This window comes from Schistocerca piceifrons, chromosome 7, assembly GCF_021461385.2.
Source record: "Schistocerca piceifrons isolate TAMUIC-IGC-003096 chromosome 7, iqSchPice1.1, whole genome shotgun sequence".
Taxonomy (NCBI): Eukaryota; Metazoa; Arthropoda; class Insecta; order Orthoptera; family Acrididae; genus Schistocerca; species Schistocerca piceifrons.
Window position 1 is genome coordinate 24,208,017 of NC_060144.1, and position 10,694 is coordinate 24,218,710.

The window sequence follows — 10,694 nt, forward strand, 5'->3', positions numbered from 1 at the left end:
CACCTTTAAAAATTTTCCCAAAAATTTTGGTATACAAACACATATTCATGCTCTTTTTAACATGCAATCTCTCACTTCCACAAGTTCCTCTGTAACTTGCTGACACACACTAGCCCATCACTGTAAGTCACACATACCCACCCACTGCTACTCACCTGTTCTCGCTAATTAATTCAGCCCAACTCACTGTCATTATCTCCATGTGTCTCCCTGACTATCACTGTCTCCTGTCTGACAGCCATAGCCTCCTGTGTTCTGTTCTACTGTCTTCTCTCACTTTAACTGCTTCCCTTTTGCTCTCTCTCACTGCAACTGTCTCATTCTTTCCTTCCAACCACTGCTGTCTCTCTTCATTGCCATTATCTCTCTCTTTCTCATTCTCATTGCCACTATCTCTCTCTTTCTCATTGTCATTGCCATGGACTCTGCTCCCATTATCACTGGCTATCATCCACCACTTTCTCCTCATTATTCTTCTCCCACGGCCACTGTCTCCTTCATACTTTTTGTGGCACTGGTCTGTCACTTTCAGCTATGTTCTATTACCACATGTCCCTCTTCTCTCACACTGCCATTGCCTCCTTTGCTCTTTCTGTATGAAAAGCACTGTTTATTTATTAGTTTTCCTTATCTTTCCCAGTGCTGCATGTTTGGGAAAACTTTTAAGGGTGCTGAGAAAAGTAGAATAAGGCAGCAGCTAACAAAATTTTTAGCCAGATACTTTTAAACAGCAGCATATTCAACTTTTTTGGCTATGATAGTGGCTTTTTCCACTTTTCCATTCTTTTCCCAGCTACAGCAGAGCATTGTCATCATACAAAAAGAACTTAAAGGATTAGTAAAATTTTGATAGTTTGCTTATATGGAATTGAAATAATGCAAAAATAATTGTATACCTCAGCCAACCAAATTCTATGTGCAAAAACATTTTGCATATACTTCGGTACTTAACAAGGGGTTCCCAAAACGTTTATTATGATAAGAGAGACACTTTACAGAATATCTCTCCATGCTATGTCACTTTATAAATTACTTTTCACCTCAAATCAGATTTTGTGTATTTTGCATGTACAAGTAGGGTAACTTTGAACTTCTGTGTACTGGAAATGTAAGAAAATTTTTCAGGCTGTTCAAGATCAGAATCTTAGGAATATATTATAAATATTTCAGCCATTTGGTGTGCATAGCCATCTTGGAACCTATGGCTCAGTTTTGGTGCCCTAAAACCATAGTTTTTGATGCATTTCTTGATAATGGATAAATATATTTTTGATAATGGGAAGATAGCACTTCTAGATAAATGCTCAAAGAATATACCGTTAAAATTTGAGCCATTTACTGGGTTAATTATATAGGTATCCACTGCTGAGAGTAAAAAAACTGGTAAAAATGCTTTTCATGGGTTTTCTTACAAACCACCCATGAAGGAAATGGTCTCTTTATCAGCTCCTCAAGGCAGAAGCCTGGGACCACACTATTGGTCTGTGTGCCAATAGAGTGAAGTTCTTCTATTCACCACAGCACTAGTAGGGCCCAGAAGTACAGAGCCCTTGTCCTGGCCACCCATTGCTCCAGGAAACATCCCAGGTACTTATACTAACAGCAGATTGAGCAGACTTGGTGTGGTATTGTCCAGAAATCATGGTGCCACACCAAAGTCAGCAATGCGTGTTGATACCACAGGTGTTAGTATGGTTCTGCTGCAAACTGCAAGCCGGATGGTGTGGCTGAGCGGTTCTAGGCACTTCAGGCTGGAACCGCGCAACCGCTATGGTCGCAGATTCGAATCCTGCCTTGGGCAGGAATGTGTGTGATGTCCTTAGGTTAGCTAGGTTTAAGTAGTTCTAAGTTCTAGGGGACTGATGACCTGAGATGTTAAGTCGCATAGTGCTCAGAGCTATTTGAACTATTTGCAAACTGCAACAATGAATTGGAGGTGCTCCTGATGGCCACACCTCCCCTCTTTGTCAGCAGCACTCTTGCACTGAGGTCAATATAGAGCTGAGGTTGGAAGAGCTCTCGCTCACATTGAGATTTCAGCTAAGGCAAGCAACGTCATCATGTAGGACAGAGGTAGTTCAAGTTTCTGACGAAATGTACTTTTGTACATGTTGCATTTTGTACTGAAAGAGAACAGTGTTTTGATCTGTGCATCAAGTGATGCTTCATAGTCAATGACAGCTGTAAGCAATCAAGAAATCCTATGGCAAAGAAATGTGCCAAAGTTAATTAAATCTTTTTTTCATTTATGTAATGAACTGTACTGATATTTCATGTGTTCTAGTTTGATGATCCTTCTCCTAGAGCAATCAAAGAATCCACGTCTATGGCTGATTTATTGTAATTTCATCTAGTCACAACACCTGGGGCTGTCCTAGCTGGACTGGAATGAGGGACTGAAGCAATGATCTTCAAGTGCCAGAGTTTAGTGTTCTACCCAGTAGACCATCACTGCCCTATCAGTGAACAGAGAATTGATGATAGAGGGAAGTGTAGGATGTGAAAATTGTAGAGGGAGACATAAGTATGGATAAGGTAAACAAATTCAAATGGATGTTGGTTGCAATAGTTATTCTCAGATGAATAATACTTTACTGAATAGACTAGTGTGGAGAGCTACAGCAAGGCTTCAGAGTGAAGACCACAATGACAACATATTAATAAAATGAAGACAGAGAAATGCTAATAAAATTAAAAGAATTAGTAAAAACTTAGTGTGAAGAATTATTAACCAACAATAACTTTATCAGTAAATAGTTTCATAATACTAATATTTTATTATTGACTGAGGTTGGAGTTTTAAGGTTGTAAATAAAATACATAATTGTAACCCAGAGAGGAAATTAGATAGCATTAATGCTGAATATAATTGGTAAAAAGACCCCAGACTATGCTATAACCTCAAGCAAAGGGGACAACATTTTTAATGGGAGGGTGTACAACAGAAGGAGTTATTTTGTATAGCTCATGGAACTCAAGCAAATTTCCAGTGAGGCCGACTGTTCCATTTTAAGACACAATGTTTGGAGGACTGACCATTATAGTTTCACCATGTTAATTAGCTAGTTATCTGCACATTCCATGGTTCTTAACTATGATCTCTTGTTACAGTGAGAAACCAGTGAAGGAGCATACAGAGTTATTAAACATATGTGGTTTCAGTTCGAGTTTCGAGCTAATTTAATTATCTATTAGATTCGGTTATAATAGAGGGAAACATTCCACGTAGGAAAAATATATCTAAAAATATATATCACAGTGTTTGTTGGTAATGAGGATCACCCTGTGGCTAAACATGCCTTGGTGCACGGCCAGCACTTCTTGGCACAGTGTTACACCGTCCGGGTTATCTGGATACTTCCCACTAACACCAACCTATCCGAACTCCGGAGATGGGAACTTGCTCTTCAATATATCCTCTCTTCCCGTTATCCACCAGGCCTCAATCTCCGCTAATTTCAAGTTGCCGCCACTCATACCTCACCTGTCATTCAACAACATCTGTGCCTCTGCACTTCTGCCTCGACTGACATCTCTGCCCAAACTCTTTGTCTTTAAATATGTCTGCTTGTGTGTGTGTGTGTGTGTGTGTGTGTGTGTGTGTGTGTGTGTGTGTGTGTGTGTGCGCGCGCGCGCGCGCGCGCGCGAGTGTATACCCATCCTTTTTCCCCCCTAAGGTAAGTCTTTCCGCTCCCGGGATTGGAATGACTCCTTACCCTCTCCCTTAAAACCCACATCCTTCCGTCTTTCCCTCTCCTTCCCTCTTTCCTGATGAGGCAACAGTTTGTTGCGAAGGCTTGAATTTTGTGTGTATGTCGACCTGCCAGCACTTTCATTTGGTAAGTCACATCATCTTTGTTTTTAGATATATTTTTCCTACGTGGAATGTTTCCCTCTATTATAACCATATCATTAATTTGAACCCAACAATTACGTTTGTTATTGTCGCCGTTGCATTTCGAAATCTTTCCTGTCTTATTTTCTCTTTATTTTCTCTTTCTGTTTTTACCAGTAGTCTCACTTTGTATTCATCTTCCCCTTTTTACCGTAATACAATTTTATCCCGCCTATATATACTCAATAATACGTAACCCACTTCCAAACCATAGCCTAAAAATTTTTATTTTCCGCTTTCAACACTACCGCTGCTATAAAATCCACCGTTTCTAGTTCAATAACAGCTGCTTTCACATATTAAACAACCATTTTGGCTAGTTCTAATATCTTTCACTTTATTTCCACTTCCGTTTTTCGCACATCACTGATCATTTTTAGCTGCTCCCCACAAGTTTTAACGTCATTATTTCTTCGTCAGACGATTGTTAGCCCCATTTTCGTAATCTTTCACCACAACACCACTCCTTTTAATACATTTACACGTTTTTTCGAAACTTTCCCGAATTTCTCCGTCCTTTAACGTGTTTTAGCGGCAACACAACCACCTAACCTTCATGCACATCGCTGTCTACCAACCCAAGTTCACCACAGGATCAACTTAACCAACACTTTTCGCCTTTTTTCATACCAGATCTCCAGTTACCTTCTAGTTCACCCTTATCTCTCCCCATATATTTTTATCTTTCATTTTCATTTCAACCTCATGCTACACTTTCCACCTTCTAATACCATGTCACCCTCACAACACCCCCACAACGACCCCATTGAGTTTTATTTACATTCCCTCCGCAAACATGCCTTCACCCTAGCCAGATTACGCTCGCATATTTTATTTTCTCAGGCTTGTCTGACATTTGGCATAACCCCCAAAGGCCTCACACTTAAAGTTCCCATCTCTGGCTGCAACCCTTCTTTCCATCAGTCCCTATACCAGTTCCAAACTGAACAATCCATTGCCCTCACCCACCCAATCCTTCACCTACACATCAACTGAGCCAATGAACACACCCGTCAACTCCTGTCCTTAATAAAAGTCCTCAATCTTTCCTCTCCCACATCCACACCGGCTGTTCAGAGCATCCTCCTACAGGCCAACCGTAAATTAGAACAGCATGCCACCCTCCACCTCAAAAAACTATCCAATCTCCTGGTTTCCCACCTCCAGAAAGGCAACTCACTCACCCTTCACAACCTTTCCAGCAAACCTCAACCTCCTCTCATTGCATACAAACCCAGTCTCTCCCATCTACTCAATCTCCCACTTCCAGCTCCACTCCCTCCAAAACCTCAAAATTCCGATCAACACAATCTGGAACCACAACACCCTAATTCAGTAGTTAACCTTTCCTCCAAACCTCTCTCCCAATCCGAAACCTCTGTCCTATCCAAAGGCCTCACCTTCAGCCTCGCTCCCAGATTCAACCGAACAGCCCTCGTCAAAGATTTACTATCCTACACTCGTGCTCTCTGCTGGAAGTATCACTTTGCCACAAAGAAAAATGATCCTAATCCTACCCGTAATGATCCAACTCCCCAAGACACTATCCAAATTGAACCCTGCCAGGAACAGTTCCGTCCTCCGTCACAGCGGGACCCACCTCCTCTTCCTCAAAATCACCCTCTCCAAACCTTCCAGGAATTTCTGACCTACAGCCTTGCCTCTCAATCCTTCTTAAAAAACCTTAATCCTACTCCCAACATCACCACTGCTGAAGCCCAGGCTATCCATGATCTGAAGGCTGACCGGTCCATCGTCATTCTTCCGGCGGACAAGGGTTCCACAACCGTGGTACTTGATCATCGGGAGTATGTGGCTGAGGGACTGCGTCAGCTTTCAGACAACAACACATACAAAGTTTGCCAAGGTAATCCCATTCCTGATGTCCAGGCGGAGCTTCAAGGAATCCTCGGAACCTTAGGCCCCCTACAAAACCTTTCACCTGACTCCATCAACTTCCTGACCCCACCGACACCCCGCACCCCTTCCTTCTACCTTCTTCCTAAAATTCACAAACCCAATCATCCCGGCCGCCCCATTGTAGCTGGTTACCAAGCCCCCACAGAACGTATCTCTGCCTACGTAGATCAACACCTTCAACCCATTACATGCAGTCTCCCATCCTTCATCAAAGACACCAACCACTTTCTCAAACGCCTGGAATCCTTACCCAAGCCGTTACCCCCAGAAACCATCCTTGTAACCATTGATGCCACTTCCTTATACACAAATATCCCGCACGTCCAGGGCCTCGCTGCGATGGAGCACTTTCTTTCACGCTGATCACCTGCCACCCTACCTAAAACCTCTTTCCTCATTACCTTAGCCAGCTTCATCCTGACCCACAACTTCTTCACTTTTGAAGGCCAGACATACTAACAATTAAAGGGAACAGCCATTGGTACCAGGATGGCCCCCTTCGTACGCCAACCTATTCATGGGTCGCTTAGAGGAAGCCTTCTTGGTTACCCAGGCCTGCCAACCCAAAGTTTGGTACAGATTTATTGATGACATCTTCATGATCTGGACTCACAGTGAAGAAGAACTCCAGAATTTCCTCTCCAACCTCAACTCCTTTGGTTCCATCAGATTCACCTGGTCCTACTCCAAATCCCTTGCCACTTTCCTTGATGTTGACCTCCACCTGTCCAATGGCCAGCTTCACACGTCCGTCCACATTAAACTCACCAACAAGCAACAGTACCTCCATTAGGACAGCTGCCACCCATTCCACATCAAACGGTCCCTTCCCTACAGCCTAGGTCTTCATGGCAAACGAATCTGCTCCAGTCCCGAATCCCTGAAGCATTACACCAACAACCTGACAACAGCTTTCGCATCCCGCAACTATCCTCCCGACCTGGTACAGAAGCAAATAACGAGAGCCACTTCCTCATCCTCTCAAACCCAGAACCTCCCACAGAAGAACCACAAAAGTGCCCCACTTGTGACAGGATACTTTCCGGGACTGGATCAGATTCTGAATGTGGCTCTCCAGCAGGGATACGACTTCCTCAAATCCTGCCCTGAAATGAGATCCATCCTTCATGAAATCCTCCCCACTCCACCAAGAGTGTCTTTCCGCCGTCCACCTAACCTTCGTAACCTCTTAGTTCATCCCTATGAAATCCCCAAACTACCTTCCCTACCCTCTGGCTCCTACCCTTGTAACTGCCCCCGGTGTAAAACCTGCCCCATGCACCGTCCCACCACCACCTACTCCAATCCTGTAACCCGGAAGGTGTACATGATCAAAGGCAGAGCCACGTGTGAAAGCACCCATGTGATGTACCAACTGACCTGCCTACACTGTGACGCATTCTATGTGGGAATGACCAGCAACACTGTCCATTCGCATGAATGGACACAGGCAGAGAGTGTTTGTTGGTAATGAGGATCACCCTGTGGCTAAACATGCCTTGGTGCACGGCCAGCACATCTTGGCACAGTGTTACACCATCCGGGTTATCTGGATACTTCCCACTAACACCAACCTATCCGAACTCCAGAGATGGGAATTTGCTCTTCAATATATCCTCTCTTCCCGTTATCCACCAGGCCTCAATCTCCGCTAATTTCAAGTTGCCGCCACTCATACCTCACCTGTCATTCAACAACATCTTTGCCTCTGCACTTCTGCCTCGACTGACATCTCTGCCCAAACTCTTTGTCTTTAAATATGTCTGCTTGTGTGTGTGTGTGTGTGTGTGTGTGTGTGTGTGTGTGTGTGTGTGTGTGTGTGTGTGTGTGTGTGTGTGTGTGTGACCCACATCCTTCCGTCTTTCCCTCTCCTTCCCTCTTTCCTGATGAGGCAACAGTTTATTGCGAAAGCTTGAATTTTGTGTGTATGTTTGTGTTTGTTTGTGTGTCTGTCGACCTGCCAGCACTTTCATTTGGTAAGTCACATCATCTTTGTTTTTAGATATATCTGTTAGATTCATCACACCACTGGATATGTGATCAAAGATTATGACTGAATACCTTACATCTTTCTGCGCCACACTAATGATGAGTGAGAGGTGAAAGTAATTTTTCTTTCTAGTATTATCATCACAGCAAAGTCAGCAATGTGCACCGATATTGTAGACATTGGCAATGTCTCACTGCAGTCTGCAGTGATGAAAGAGAGAGGCTGAATAATACACATCCTCTCTCTAAGCACAGCAGCATCCTTGCACAGAGGTCAATGTAGAGCCAAGCTTGGAAGCAGTAAGCCCTAGTTCCTGACCTCAGATGAAGCAGTCAACATTGTTGAGTTGGGGTAAAGAGTTATTTAAGTCTCAGATGGAAATGTACTTTTGTAAATGTTGAACATTTTACTTCAAGAGAAAACTTTGTTAATTAATGCATTACGCCATGCTTCAATAGTCAATGACAGTTGTATATTATCATACATTCCTGTGGCAAAGGATTGTATCAAATTAAGTAAATCTTTGTCTTCATTCATCTAATAAAGTGAACTAATATATCATATCTTGCAGTTCCAATGACCCATCTCCCAGAGCAGTGAAAGAATCTGCAATTGTCTGACCAAAACTGTGGTTTTGTCTGGTCATAACAATGTTACTCTTGTTTGCAGTAAATAATACTCATGATCTCACAATCAGGTTAATTACAAGTAAACAACAAAAATTACCCTGACGAAGAGCCTATTGGCATTTTCTGTGGTCTTGTCAAGGCCTTTGTAAAATAGATCGCAAAATTCTGCTAGGCGAACTAAAGTTGTATCCAGTGAAGTTGGAAAGGTAGAAGATGAGGTACTGGTGGAAGTACAGCTGTGAGAATGGGCAGTGTCATCCTTGGGTAGAGCAATTGCCCATGAAAGGCAAAGGTCACAAGATTGAGTCTCGGTCCAGCACATAGTTTTAATCTGCTCAGAGAGAAAATTTCATTCTGGAAACATCCCCCAGGCTGCGGCTAAGCCGTGTCTCCTCAACATCCTTTCTCCCATGAGTGCTAGTTCTGCAAGGTTCACAGGAGGACTTCTGTGAAGTTTGGAGGGTAGGAGATGTACTGGCAGAAGTGAAGCTTAACCTGTCAGGAAGTTTCATATCATCACACATTCCACTGCAGAGTAAAGATTTCATTCTGTATAATTGTAGTGTTACAGGTCTTACACCTGCATGGATGGAGTCATATCTTAACAATAGAAAACTGAGGATCAATTAGTAAATAATACTAAATTTGGATGGGGAAACATAGATGTGCCACAAGGTTCAGTTCTTGGTCTATGTAAGTGATTTACTGGGCACACAGGAGGACTCTTTAAAACTGTAATGTTTGCTGACGACACAAGTATATTGATAAAAAGTCCAGACACATCCATATAGGCAGGAGAATAATGGAACAGACTTATAACTGGTTCACAGCCAATGTGTTAACCATTAAACTTGAAAAAATTCAAATTATTCAATTACAGATAAATAAAAATTACTTTCAGGTATCAGAAGTTTCAATAGGCATGCACTGGACAAGGTTCCATATGTGAAATTCCTGAGTTTCCAGATGGATAATAAACTGAAATGCCACTAGCATAGGAATAAGTTAATCAGAAAAATCAGTTCTGCCCAAATTGCACTCAGAAATTTCTCTCACTGTGCTTACCTGCAAATGAGATTGGCAGATTGCAAAATTTGCTTACCTTCAGTTGTGTTCCGTGGCATAATCTAACATGACAAAAGTGTTTATTCTACAGAAGCATCCACTAAGAATACTGTACAAAATTAATAACCAAACAGCTATCGAAGTCCTCCTCAGGTACGTAAGGAGTCTTATCTGCAAATGCCATAACACATTTTCTCTAATGGTATTTTTGGTTAGTAACAGGACTGAATTTTGAATGCAATCAGCAATTCGCAACCACAATGCTAGAAGTAGATATGATTTCTGTATAGGTTATGCATCCATCTCTAGAGTTCAGAATGGAGCTTAATATTGTGGTGCAAATATAAAAGGTTGTGAATGGACTTCAGGAAAGAAATGCAGTCAGAACACCGATGTTGATCTGTCTGTCTGTCTGCCTACTGAATTGTATGACGCACCTGAGCTCTTATCTGAGAATTATCAGCTAGGGTCCATGGTCAAAGAATAAATAAATAAATACATAAATTGAAAATCACCAAAGACATAAAAACAAAGTAAAAGAATGCTCCATTAGCCATTTGTTCTGCAGTACATCTGAACTGAGTGTGAGATGACAACAGCAGCTGACTATTGTGAATGAATAGCTTTGGTTTCTCTCAAAGTAGCTGTTTTTCACTTAGCATTTAAAGAGGGCACATCTCCTTAGACTTGCACCACAGATATTGCAGAAAATTAAAGTGCCATTGGCGTGCAGTTTTCACAGAAGGGATTGGTGATCAGGGGTTCATATTGTTAGCCAATCAACAGATCATAATAATACTTAGCAAGTGTATTTTTTTTTCAAATATACATTTTTTAAAATGGTACATTGCTTATTGACATTAACAGACTAGAAGTAGGGTAAATTAGAATGTTAGTGGTGTCTGTTGCATAATTGTAGTGTGTCTCATTTATCAGATATATTTTGAATAGTTTCCACACTGACACTATGGAGTTTCTAGGTAAGATGTTGATATGTTTACTTACAGTGTGTTTGTGTGTTCCTTGAGTGCATTGTAACCTGATACTTAGTGTGTGACAGTCCAAGCAGTAGTTCATGATGATGGATTTACAAATGCAGAAAACCTGACATGCTCATGGTGTATGCAGAGTGTAGGAAGAACACAATTCCTTCTTGTACAGTGTATGTGGCAACATATCCCAATAGACATCAACC